This window comes from Rattus norvegicus, chromosome 1 (genome assembly GCF_021556685.1).
Source record: "Rattus norvegicus strain SHRSP/BbbUtx chromosome 1, alternate assembly SHRSP_T2T, whole genome shotgun sequence".
NCBI lineage: Eukaryota > Metazoa > Chordata > Mammalia > Rodentia > Muridae > Rattus > Rattus norvegicus.
Genome location: NC_141534.1, coordinates 175,731,405 through 175,743,553, shown reverse-complemented (window position 1 = coordinate 175,743,553; position 12,149 = coordinate 175,731,405).

The window sequence follows — 12,149 nt, the reverse complement described above, 5'->3', positions numbered from 1 at the left end:
TCTGGGAGAACTGGGTGGTCAGGTCGGCCTATGTTGTTCTTCCAATGGGGTTGCAATTCCTCTCTCATCCTCCAGTCCTTCTGCTAGCTCCCCCACCAGGTTCCCTGAGCTCAGTCTGATGGTTGGCTCCAAGCATCCACACCTGCATTGGTCAGTTGCTGGCTGGACTTCTTCAGGAACCACTACAGTAGGTTCCTGTCAGCAAGCACCTCTTGACCTCCATAACAGTGTTGGGTTTGGTGTCTGCACACATGATGGATCCCAAGGTGGGGCAGTCCCTGGTTGGCCATTCCTTCAGTTTCAGTTCCATTGTTTTTGTCCCTGTTCTTCTTTTGGACAGGAACATTTCTGGATTAAAAACTTTGAGATGGGTGGGTGACCCCATCCCTGAACCAAGGGCTGTGCCTATTTACAGGAGGTGGTCTCAATATGTTCTATTTCCCCCTTCTCTGTGCATTTTGGCTAAAGTAACCCCCATTGGGTCCTGGGAGCCTCACTATTCCCTAGTGTCCAGGATGGTACAGTGGCTATCCTCAGTTCCTCATCCCCCTGCTACATATTTTTGTTTGATTTCCTGACCCTCTGTACCTCTCTCACATCTCCTCCAGTTCCTGATGCTGCCACCCTTATTTTCTTGCCTTCCTTTCTCTCCCTGCTCTCTCTCTTCCTCCACCTCCCACAAATGTCCCCCTCAATGCAGGACTGAAGCATCCACACCCTGGTCTTCCTTCCTTCTACGCTCCATATGGTCTGTGGGTTGTATTATGGACATGTATGTATATGAGCTTTTGGGCTAATATCCACGTATTAGTGAGTACATACCATGTGTGTTCTTTTGTGACTGGGTTACCTCACTCAGGATGATATCTTCTAGTTCCATCCGTTTGCCTGCGAATTTCATGAAGTCATTGTTTTTAATCACTGTGTAGTACTCCATTGTGTAGATGTACCATATTTTCTGTATCCATTCTTCTGTTGAGGGTCATCTGGGTTGTTTCTAGTTTCTGGATATTGTAAATTATGTGTTGGAAAATCTTTTGGGGGATATGCCCAGGAGTGGTATAGCTGGAGATGCCAGAGACAAATTCGGGGAGTGGTACTAGCTCAACATAGAGTTGTATACTTCAGGCAGCACAGCTGGAGTGGATGAGGCATCTAAGCCCTTTAACAATGGATTTGGAGCTGTAGGAGTTGCTGTTTTCCTTGCTGCGTTCAGTTCTTGCTTTAGTTCAGTATTTCTTATGATGTCCCTATTCCTTTCTTTTGGAATAGACATGTACATACTGTGCCATTATATGCTCAAGTATGTGGTGAATTGCTTTTTGATTTTATAGCAATTACTATTACCCCTGTTATACTTTGCCTTGTTTTGCACTGTAATGTTGCCTAGAGTCTTATAAGAGACTTTGGACCTTTAAACAAGGCAGAGGCTATTAAAAAAAAACTGTGAAAGACTATTTTGGCTAAATGCATTTTGCATTATGATAGAGATATAAGGTTTATGGGTCCCAAGGAGTGGAGGGTGGTGGTTCAAATGAGAATTGCCTCATACCCCCTACGCCCCAGGCCCATAGTTTCCAGTATTTGAGTGCTTTCCCCAGGTGCTGCCACAGTTTGGGGGAAGTTTAGGAGATGAGACATTGCTGAGGAGGTATGGCACTGGGAGCAGGCTCTGAGAGTGAAAAGTCCCTGTCTACCACTTCCAGGTCACCATCTTTGCTTGTGCTGTGATTGAAGATGGAAGTGCCCAGCTTCCTGCTCCTTCCAGGTGGTCTCTTCAGGTCCTATCTCCTCAGTGTTGTCATCTCCTTTGGGTTTCTGAGCTTCTCACATACCTGGTGTCTGGGACTTTCTAGTGGTTACCCCTGATCCCCACCTAATAGTGCTGCATATTTCTATTCGTTCTCCTGGCTCTGTGGGTTTCTCTCTGGTCTCCTCTTATAATTGATCCTGCCCCCTTCCCCTCCCTTTTCCCTCTCCTACCCAAGTCCCTCCTGTCTCGCCCACCTCGGCAAGCAAGGAAGACGCGACATGGTCAGATTCTTCTCAACAGCCTTTATTGCAGGACCACCTTCATTGCTGATACGGGGACCTCGAGCGGCAAAAGCGCTCGCCTTATATACACAACAGGCTGAGGCTATGCTAATTGTCCTTCAGGGATTGGCTGAGCATGTATCACCCCACCATCACCCCTGCTACTTGTCCTCCAAGGATTGGCGGAGCACGAATTGCCTCATTAGCATGGTACCACCTTGGCCAGACTGATGCCAGGTGCAAAACCCACGAATATGCAGTACTGCTGTGTCACAGGAGGGCGCCGGATCACCTCATTATCCTACAGCTGCCCTGGGAAGAGGACAAGCCTGTGCATGCTCGATAAGTTGTTTACACAGGTGGGACTGGATGTCGGCGCCATCTTTGCTCCACCGCGCTGCTCCCTACACCCTCCCTCCCTCTGGTTCCCATAATTATTTTGTCCCCACTTCTAAGTGGTATTGAGGCATCCACACTTGGGCCTTCCTTCTTGTTAAACTTTATATGATCTGTGAGTTGTATCATGGGCATTCTGAACTGTTTGGCTAATATCCACTTATCAGTGAATGCATACCATGTATGTCCTTTTGGATCTGGGTTACCTCACTCAGGATGATATTTTCTAGTTCCATCCATTTGCCTACAAATTTTGTGATGTTCTCGTTTTTAATAGCTGGATATTATTCCTTTGAGCAAACATACCACGTTTTCTGTGTCCATTCTTCCACTGAGGATAATTTGGGTTGTCTACGGTTTCTGATTATTATAAATAAGGCTTCTATAAACATAGTGGAGCATGTATCCTTGTGATATGTTGGGAAATCTTTTGGGTATATGCCCAGGAGTGGTATAGCTGGGTCTTCAGGTAGAAATATTTCCAATTTTCTGAGGAACTGCCAGACTGATTTCCAGCATGGTTGTACCAGCTTGCAATCCCACCAAGAATGGAAGAGTTTTGAGCTTTCTCCACATCCTCACCAGCATCTGCTGTCACCTGCATTTTTGATCTTAGCCATTCTCACTGGTGTGAGGTGAAATCTCAGGGTTGTTTTGATTTGCATTTCACTGACGACTAAGGATATTAAACATTGTTTTGGGTGATTTGTGGCTATTCGTGATTCCGCAGTTGAGAATTCTCTGTGTAGCTCTGTACTGCATTTTTAAAATTGGATTATTTGGTTTTCTCGAGTCTAACTTCTTGAGTTCTTTGTATATATTAGATATTAGTCCTCTATTGGATAAAGGGTTAATAAAGAGCTTTTCCAATCTGTCAATTGCCATTTAGTCCTATTGACAGTGTTCTTTGCCTTACAGAAGCTTTTAAGTTTCATGGGGTCCCATTTGTCAATTGTTAATCTTAGAACCTGAGTGATCTGTGTTCTGTTCAGGAAAATTTCTCCTGTGCCAACGTGTTCCAGGTCATTTCTCACTTTTTCTACTATTAGACTCAGTGCATCTGCTTTTATGTGGGGGTCCTTTGATCACTTGGACTTGAACTTTGTGCAAGGAGCTAAAAATGGATCAATTTGCATTCCATTACAAGTAGACAGCCAGTTAGATCAGCACCTTTGTTGAAGATGATTTCTTTTTTCCACTATATGTCTTGGCTTCTTTGTTCTTTGAGAAATTAAGAAGATAAACAAACTCATAGCCAAACTAACTAAATGGCACAGAGACACTATCCAAATTAACAAAATCAGAAATGAAAAGGGAGACATGGCAGAAACTTAGGAAATTAAAAAAAAATCAGATCTAACTATAAAAGCACATACGCAATGTCTTAGGGTTTCTTCCTTCCTTCCTTCCTTCCTTTCTTTCTTTTTTTTTTTCCCCCGGAGCTGGGGACCGAACCCAGGGCCTTGCGCTTCCTAGGCAAGCGCTCTACCACTGAGCTAAATCCCCAACCCTCTTTCTTTCTTCCTTTCTTCCTTCCTTCCTTCCTTTCTTTCTTTCTTTCTTTCTTTCTTTCTTTCTTTCTTTCTTTCTTTATTCCTTTCCCTCTTTCTTTCTTTCTTTCTTTCTTTCTTTCTTTCTTTCTTTCTTTCTTCCTTTCCCTCTTTCTTTCTTTCCTTTTGTAATTGGATATTTTATATATTTACATTTCAAATGTTATCCCCTTTCCAGGTTTTCCCTCTGGAACTCCCTATCCTCTATTCCATCCCCCACCCCACCCCCACTTCTATGCTCCCCAACCCACCAACTCTTACCTCACAGCATTTCCATACACTGGGGAATCAAGCCTTCATAGAACCAAGAGCCTCTCCTCCCATTGATGCCAGACAAGGCCATCCTCTGCTCCATATGCAGCTGGAGCCATGGGGAGCCTTCATGTGTACTCTTTGGTTGGTGGTTTAGTTCCTAGGATCTTTGGGGTGGTCTGTTTGGTTGATATTGTTGTTCTTCCTATGGAGTTGCAAATCCCTTCAGTTCTTTCTCTAACTCCTCCAATGGGGGTCCCTGTGCTCAGTCCAATGGTTAGCTATAAGCATACTCATCTGTATTTGTCAGACTCTGGCAGAGCCTCTCAGGAGACAGCTATATCAGGCTCCTGTCATCAAGCAGTTCTTGGCATCTGCAATAGTGTCTGAGTTTGATGTCTGTGTATGGGATGGATCCCCAGTTGGGACAGTCTCTGAATGGCCTTTTCTTCAGTCTCTGCTCCACATTTACTTCCTGTATTTCCTTTAGACAGGAGCCATTCTGTGTTGAGAATTTGGAGATGAGAGGTTGGCCCCATTCTCTAACCTGGGGCCTTGCCTAACCTCCTGGTATGGTCTCTACAGGTTCTCCCTCCCCCTTTTTTTGAGCATTTCAGTTAATCTCATCCCTATTGGGTCCTGTGAGCCTCTTGCTTTCCTGGCATCTGGGACTTTCTGGTGACTACCCCCAGTTCCCTATCCCTCATTGTTACACACCTCTGTTCAAATTCCTGGCTATATATATATATATATATATATATATATATATATATATATATATTCCCTGTCTCCTCTCATACCTTATCCTACTCCCACTTTTCTCCCTCCCCCTGTTCTCTTCCTCCAAGTCCCTCTCACACTCTACCTCCTGTGAGTATTTTGTTTCCCCTTCTAAGAAGGACTGAGGCATCCACATTTTGGCCTTCCTTTTTCTTGAGCTTCATATAATCTGTGAATTGTACCTTGGGTATTCTGAGCTTTTGGGCTAATATCCACTTATCAGTGAAAGTATACTATGTGTGTTCTTTTGTGACTGGGTTACCTCACTCAGGATAATATTTTCTAATTTCATCCATCTGTCTATAAATTTCATGAACTCACTGTTTTTAATTACTGCACAGTACTCCATTGTGTAAATGTACATTTTCTGTATCCATTCCTCTGTTGAGAGATAATCTGGATTGTTTGCAGCTTCTGGCTATTATAAATAAGGCTGCTATGAACATAGTGGAGCACGTGCCTTGTTATATGTTGGAGCATCTTTTAGGTATATGCCCAGGAGTGGTATATCTGGGTCATCAAGTAGCACTATGTCCAGTTTTCTGAGGAACCACCAGACTGATTTCCAGAATGGTTGTACCAGTCTGCAATCCCACCAACAATGGAGGAGTGTTCCTCTTTCTCCACATTGTCAGAGGGTTTTCCCTTATGTTCCCTGATGCTCACTCATCTTTCGTTTGCTCTAAATGATGTTCTGTACTTTACTGTCTTCTGGTCTTTTATTCTTTATTCACAGCAGTGGCAATGGAAGCGGAGAAGTACATTATATGAATCTCAAATATACACAAAGGAAGTTAAATAATATTAATGTCCTAAATTTCATTGAAAAGCCAAACCTGCCACTTGGGAGGTTTGTATAAAGTCCCAAACACTGAACTTTTGATTCAATAAAAAGACAATCATTTAGTGTTTTCTCATGGTTTGTAACAGGAACCTTGTAATGAGTTGATGTCAACTGCCTCCTAGCTGCCCCTTATTTGGGGAAAACTGGAAGGTTTGAAGATTTCCATTTCCTGGACAACTTTCTCTGGGGCCACTGCTTCTTAACTTGAAAGTTTCTGAGGGCAAAGAGGTTGTGAGGTGACCTGGAATCTCCACTGTGGCCCACTACTCAATTCCCTCTCCCCACTGTAGGGCATTTCATCTAAGGTCCCTCCCTTTGAGTCCTGAGAGTCTCTCACTTCCCTAGTCTCTGGTACATTCTAGGGGGTACCCCACCTCCTACCTCCTGAGGTTGCCTGTTTCCATTCTTTCTGCTAGCCCTCAGAACTTCAGTCCTGTTCTCCCACTCAATACCTGATCTTGTTCCCCTCTTCCCCACACCCCACCCTTCCCACCCAGATCCCTCCCTCCCTCTCTCCTTCCTGTATTTGCTTTCTTCTCCATTCCAAGTGGGATTGATGCATCCTCACTTGGGCTCTCTGGCTTGTTTACCTTTTTGGGTTCTGTGGATTGTTTCCTGGGTATTCTGTACTTTTTTTGGGGGGGGCTAATATCCACTTATTAATGAGTAGATTCCATGCAAGTTCTTTTGGGTCTGAGTTACCTCACTCAGGATGATATTTTCTAGTTCCATCCATTTGCCTGCAAAACTCATGATATTCTACCTCTTAACAACTCAGTAGAATTCCATTGTGTAAAAGAACCAGATTTTCTGTATCCATTCTTCTGTTGTGGGACATCTGGGTTGTTTCCAACTTCTGACTATCACAAATAAGGCCTGGCTCCACTAAAATACTTTCTTTATTCAAGAGGGAAAAATATCAGGACACAGTCCCTTTCAAAAGCAAAATCAAACTCTAAATTTCCAATGTCTGGGATTTATTCATGATCTGGGGTCCTCCAAAGGACTGTAGTCACTTTTCCAGGTGACTCCATAGCACTCTAAGCTCAGAATGATCCACTCCACCCATGCTGTTCTCTGTGATCATGCCATGGTATTGGCGTCTTTAGCATACTGGGGTCTTCTCCTGTTGCAACTAGGCTTCAGTAACATCCACTCATAGGCTTTTTTTCATGGTGCTAAGCCTCAACATTTTTGCATGACCCCTTCAGTCCTGTGCCATCAACTGGAATTGAGGCTTCCTTTACCAAAGGTCTACTATGGCTTGTCACAGTGCCAAGCCTCAGCTGCTCTTCCTGACCCCTTCATGCCTTCAAAACCAGTACCACCTGGGTGCCTCTTATACATTACCAAGTACAGTCACAGCACAAGTTACAACTTTGGCTATCTCTGGAACACAGCTTCTTTGTGCTCTCAGAAAACACTTCCCAGAAGATTTCACCTCAGTGATGCTGGTCTCTTCTCAATCACCTCTAATTTCTTAGCCCCAGCTAACTAGCATCAATTGTCCCAGTAACACAAAGGTTTTGTTTTAACAGTTCTGGTATCTTGTTTATCACAACTGATTCTTCAGCCCCAGCTAACCAAAACCACAGAATCTTTATAATAAAAAAGCAATGGCCCTGATAAGAGTCTTTAAGCATCCTTCTGACATTTCATGAGCCAGACCTCCATTTTCTGCACTGTTCTCAATATTATCTTCTAAACTCTTACAGAACATCCCACTGTACTGTTAACATCCAATGGCTCTTCTAACCCAAAGTTCCAAAGTCCTTCCACAGTCCTCCCTAAACGATGATCAGGCTGTCTTAGCCAGGGTTTTTATTCCTGCATAAAACATTATGACCAAGAAGCAAGTTGGGAAGGAAAGGATTATTCACCTTACACTTCCACAATGCTGTTCATCACCAAAGGAAGTTAGGATGGGAACTTAGGCAGGTCAGGAAGCAGGATATGTTGTAGAGACCATGGAGGGATGGTGCTTACAGGATTTCTTCCCCTGACTTGTTCATCTTGCTTTCTTATAGAACCCAGAACTACCAGCCCAGAGATAGCACCACCCACAATGGGCCATCTCTCCTTGATCACTAATTGAGAAAATGTCTTATAGCTGGATCTCATGGAGTCATTCCTCAAGAAAGGCTCTTTTCTCTGTGAAAACTGCAGCTTGTGTCAAGTTGACACACAAAGTCAGCCAGTACACTCAACAAAACTTGAAAATCTAGATGAAATGAATGATTTTCAAGACAGATACTAAAGTTAAATCAGGATCAGGTAAACTATCAAAACAGTCCTATAACCCCTAAGGAAATAGAAGCAGTCATTAAAAGTCTGCCAACTGAAAAAAGGCCAGATGGTTTTAGCACAGAATTATATCAGACCTTCAAAGAAGATCTAATACCAATACTCCTCAAACTATTCCACAAAATAGAAACAGAAGGAACACTACCATATCTGTTCTATGAAGCTACAGTTATGCTACATTATACCTAAACTACACAAAGAAAGACCCAACAAAGGAGAAATTCAGATTAATTTTGCTTAAGAATATTAATGCAAAAAATACTCAATAATATCCTAACAAACCAAATCCAAGAAGACATAAAAAATCATCATTCACCATGATCAAGTAATCTTCATCCTAGGTTTTCAGGGATGGTTAAATATTTGGAAGTCCATCACATGATCATCTCAATAGATGCTGAAAAGGCTTTTGACAAAATACAATACCATTTCATGTTAGAAGTCTTCAAGAGATCAGGAATTCAAGGAACATACTCAAACAGAATAAAAGCAATATACAGCAAACCAACAACTAACATCATATTAAATGGAGAGAAACTTGAAGCAATACCATTAAAATCAGGGACAAGACAAGGCTGTCTACTCTCTCCTTATTTATTTAATATGTTACTTGAAGTACTATCTATGGCAATTAGATGACAAAGGGAGGTCAAAGGGATACAAATCAGAAAGGAAGGAGTCAAGGTATCATTATTTGGGGATGATATGATAGTATATATAAGCGAACCCAAAAAATACTACCAGAGAACTCCTACAGCTGATAAACAAATTCAGTCAAGTGTCCGAATATAAAATTAAGTCAAACAAGTCAGTAGCCTTTCTTTATATAAAGAAATTAGAAAAAATTCTAATTCTGAGAAATTAGAAATTAGGGAAACAACACCATTCACAATAGTCACAAATATAAAATATCTTGGTGTGACTGTAACCAAGCCAGTGACAGAGCTGTTGGCAAGAATTTCAAGTCCCTAAAGAAAGCAGTTGAAGAAGACCTCAGTAGATGGAAAGATCTTTCATGATTATGGATTGGTAGGATAAATATAGTAAAAATGGCCATCTTACCAGAAGCAACCTACACATTCAATGCAATCCCCATCAAAATTCCAACTGAATTCCTTATGACAGACTCTTACCGCTTGCTCAAATATTTTCTTTCCACAACACCCATACCAAACCGAAACACATGGGCAGACCATGATGCTTAAATGTGAATAATTATTGGCATACCCTGAATCCTGAGTTCAATTCCCACCATCACAAAGCAAGCAACGGAGCAACAAATACACACTATTCTTCTTTGTAGATTACTACAGAGTGTCCTAGAACCTTGGTGAGCCATCCTCCTGGATAAAGCTACTATCACTAATAGAGTGATTTTTGTTTCTAGAGATAATTTTTTGATTTGAAACAGGTTTTAGGTTTTTTTGTTTAAAAAACAAAAGGGGGAAACCCTTTGGGTAGGAGCCAAGTAATGCTTCTTTATGGATTCAAGCCAATAATTTTCCTCAGCAGAACACAATTTAATATTACCATTCTTGAAAGTTCTTATCACTAACTATCCTGTTGTTCCAGGAGTTGAATTTATACTCTACTGGGATGAATCATTCTAATCAGCTGGGCGGTGAATACTGAGCCTCAACCCCCTATTTCCTGCTGGCTTTCATCAACTGCTCTGAGTACCACCTGTACTAGTCACAAGCTCCAGGAAGCAGATACAGAGATGAAATGAAGAGTGGAAACATCTGGGACAACAAGGTGTAGGCATGGGCTTCACAGGAGGAGCCCAGTGATGGTCAGGCAGCCCTGGCTTAGACCTATGTTGTGAGAGAAGGCCTTAAGGACCTCCATGGCCAAAATGTTCATAGAGCAGAAACTCATTTCTGAAACCAGAGTTTTTACTTAGAACCTATGGCCTCTGGGAATGCCATAGTACTATAGTACCTTTTGTCACTCAGGCAGGGATTTACTGTGTTTAAAGTCCTTAACTTTTTATGTTTCTGGGCATAGACTTTTATAAAATTTTCTCAATCCTCTTGATAGATATTGATAGGGAGAAAAATATTAATTTTTTAAAACATTAAGCAGGAGTCTTGCACTACTTAACAGGGATGACATTAACTGAAATGCCCAACAAAGGGGAGGAGAACCTGTGGAGACCATATCCAGAGGTTAGGCATGGCTCCTGTTTGAGGGATGAGGCCACCTACCCATCTCAAAAATATTAACCCAGAATTGCTCCTGTCTAAAGGAAATGCAGGGACAAAGAGTGGAGCAGAGACTGAGGAAGAGGCCATCCAGAGACTGCCCCCTCTAGGGATCCATCCCATCTGTGGACACCAAACCCTGACACTATTGCTGATGCCAAGATGTGCTTGCTGACAAGAGCAGCATATAGCTGTCTCCTGATAGGCTCTGCCAGAACCTGACTAATACTGATGCAGAGGCTCACAGTCAACCATTGGATTGAGCACTGGGTCCCCAATGGAGGAGTTAGGGGAAGGACTGATGAAGCTGAAGGGATTTGCAACCCCTAGAAAGAACAATATTAACCAACCAACCTCCCCACCCCAGAGCTCCCAGGAACTAAACCACCAACCAAAGAGTACACATGGCTCCAGCTGCATATGTAGCTGAGGATGGCATTGTCAGAGATCAATAGGAGAAGCCCTTGGTCCTGTAGAGACTAGGATAGTGAGGAAGGAGTGGGTGGGTGAGCTCCCTAATAGAAGCAGGAGGTTATGGGGGGATAGGTTTGTGGGTTTGTGGTAGAGGGGAAACTGGGAAAGGCAAAACTATTTGAAATGTAAATAAAATAACCAAAAAAAACATTTAAAAAGTTCACTCATGGTCAACTTGACATTCAATCACATCTCCTTATGTCATGGTTAATTTCCGTGTCAATAACAAGGTCACAATTACCCTTATCATGATATGACTATCCCATGCACTACCACAAACAGATTTTAAAATAGGTGACAATGCTTCTTAAAGGACATTCTGTTTTAGTGTCTCAATTCAAATATGATAACCAATGATATTCTCCTTATTGATGATATATTTCAAGATAAAGAAGTTGAGAAAGGAAAACATACATATCTGCACAAACTCATTGCTAATAAAATATGACAGCAACACTCATGTCAATTATAATCCCTATTCAGACAACTTATCATGGGGTCTTGGCTAGTATTTTTAACTACCTTCTTCTATCACCCTTTGCGTTTTCCTCTACCCTTCACAAGCACTTCATATCTTGATTCTTTTCCTGGAGAACTGACCCATCTAGATTAGGTTGTTGTAGTTTCCTATTGACTCCAATCATAAAACATGGTGGTACCACAAGATACGCTAGAGGATCTATTCCAGATATAATCTTCCTACCTCCATTGTGGAGAAGCAGTCCAACTTGCCCTACATAATTTGAATCAAGCCCACTTCCTAGCACTTATTTTTTCTTAGCTAGATGGTTTAAGGGCATCAGAAAGCCAGGGAGAATCTGAGATTCCATTTCAATGGGGTGCTTATTGTGTATACACACACACACACACACACACACACACACACACACACGAGACAGAGAGAGAGAGAGAGAGAGAGAGAGAGAGAGAGAGAGAGAGAGAGAGAGAAATATATGTATATTTCTGTGCAGTAAATGTTATTTTCAGGAAAGCCATGTAATACCAGATCATTCATTAAAACAAATCATTAAGTGCAAGAAAAATTTTGATCATGGTTTCAAATGTAGAATCAACAAAATAAAATATTACAGATTTAATAGCACATTTAAAAGCATTCTATATGCTAAATAATGAAAAGTGTAAATGCCCCTGAAACACAGAGTCCTCACAAAATATAAATACAACTGTGACTCTATCTCTAGTGACTGATGACCTACAGTTGCCACAGGTCAGCTGCTCCTGGTGGATTCTTCTGCTATGATTTTAAAACGCACCTGACAACAGGCTTCAGTTGTTTAGAATAGATCTTGG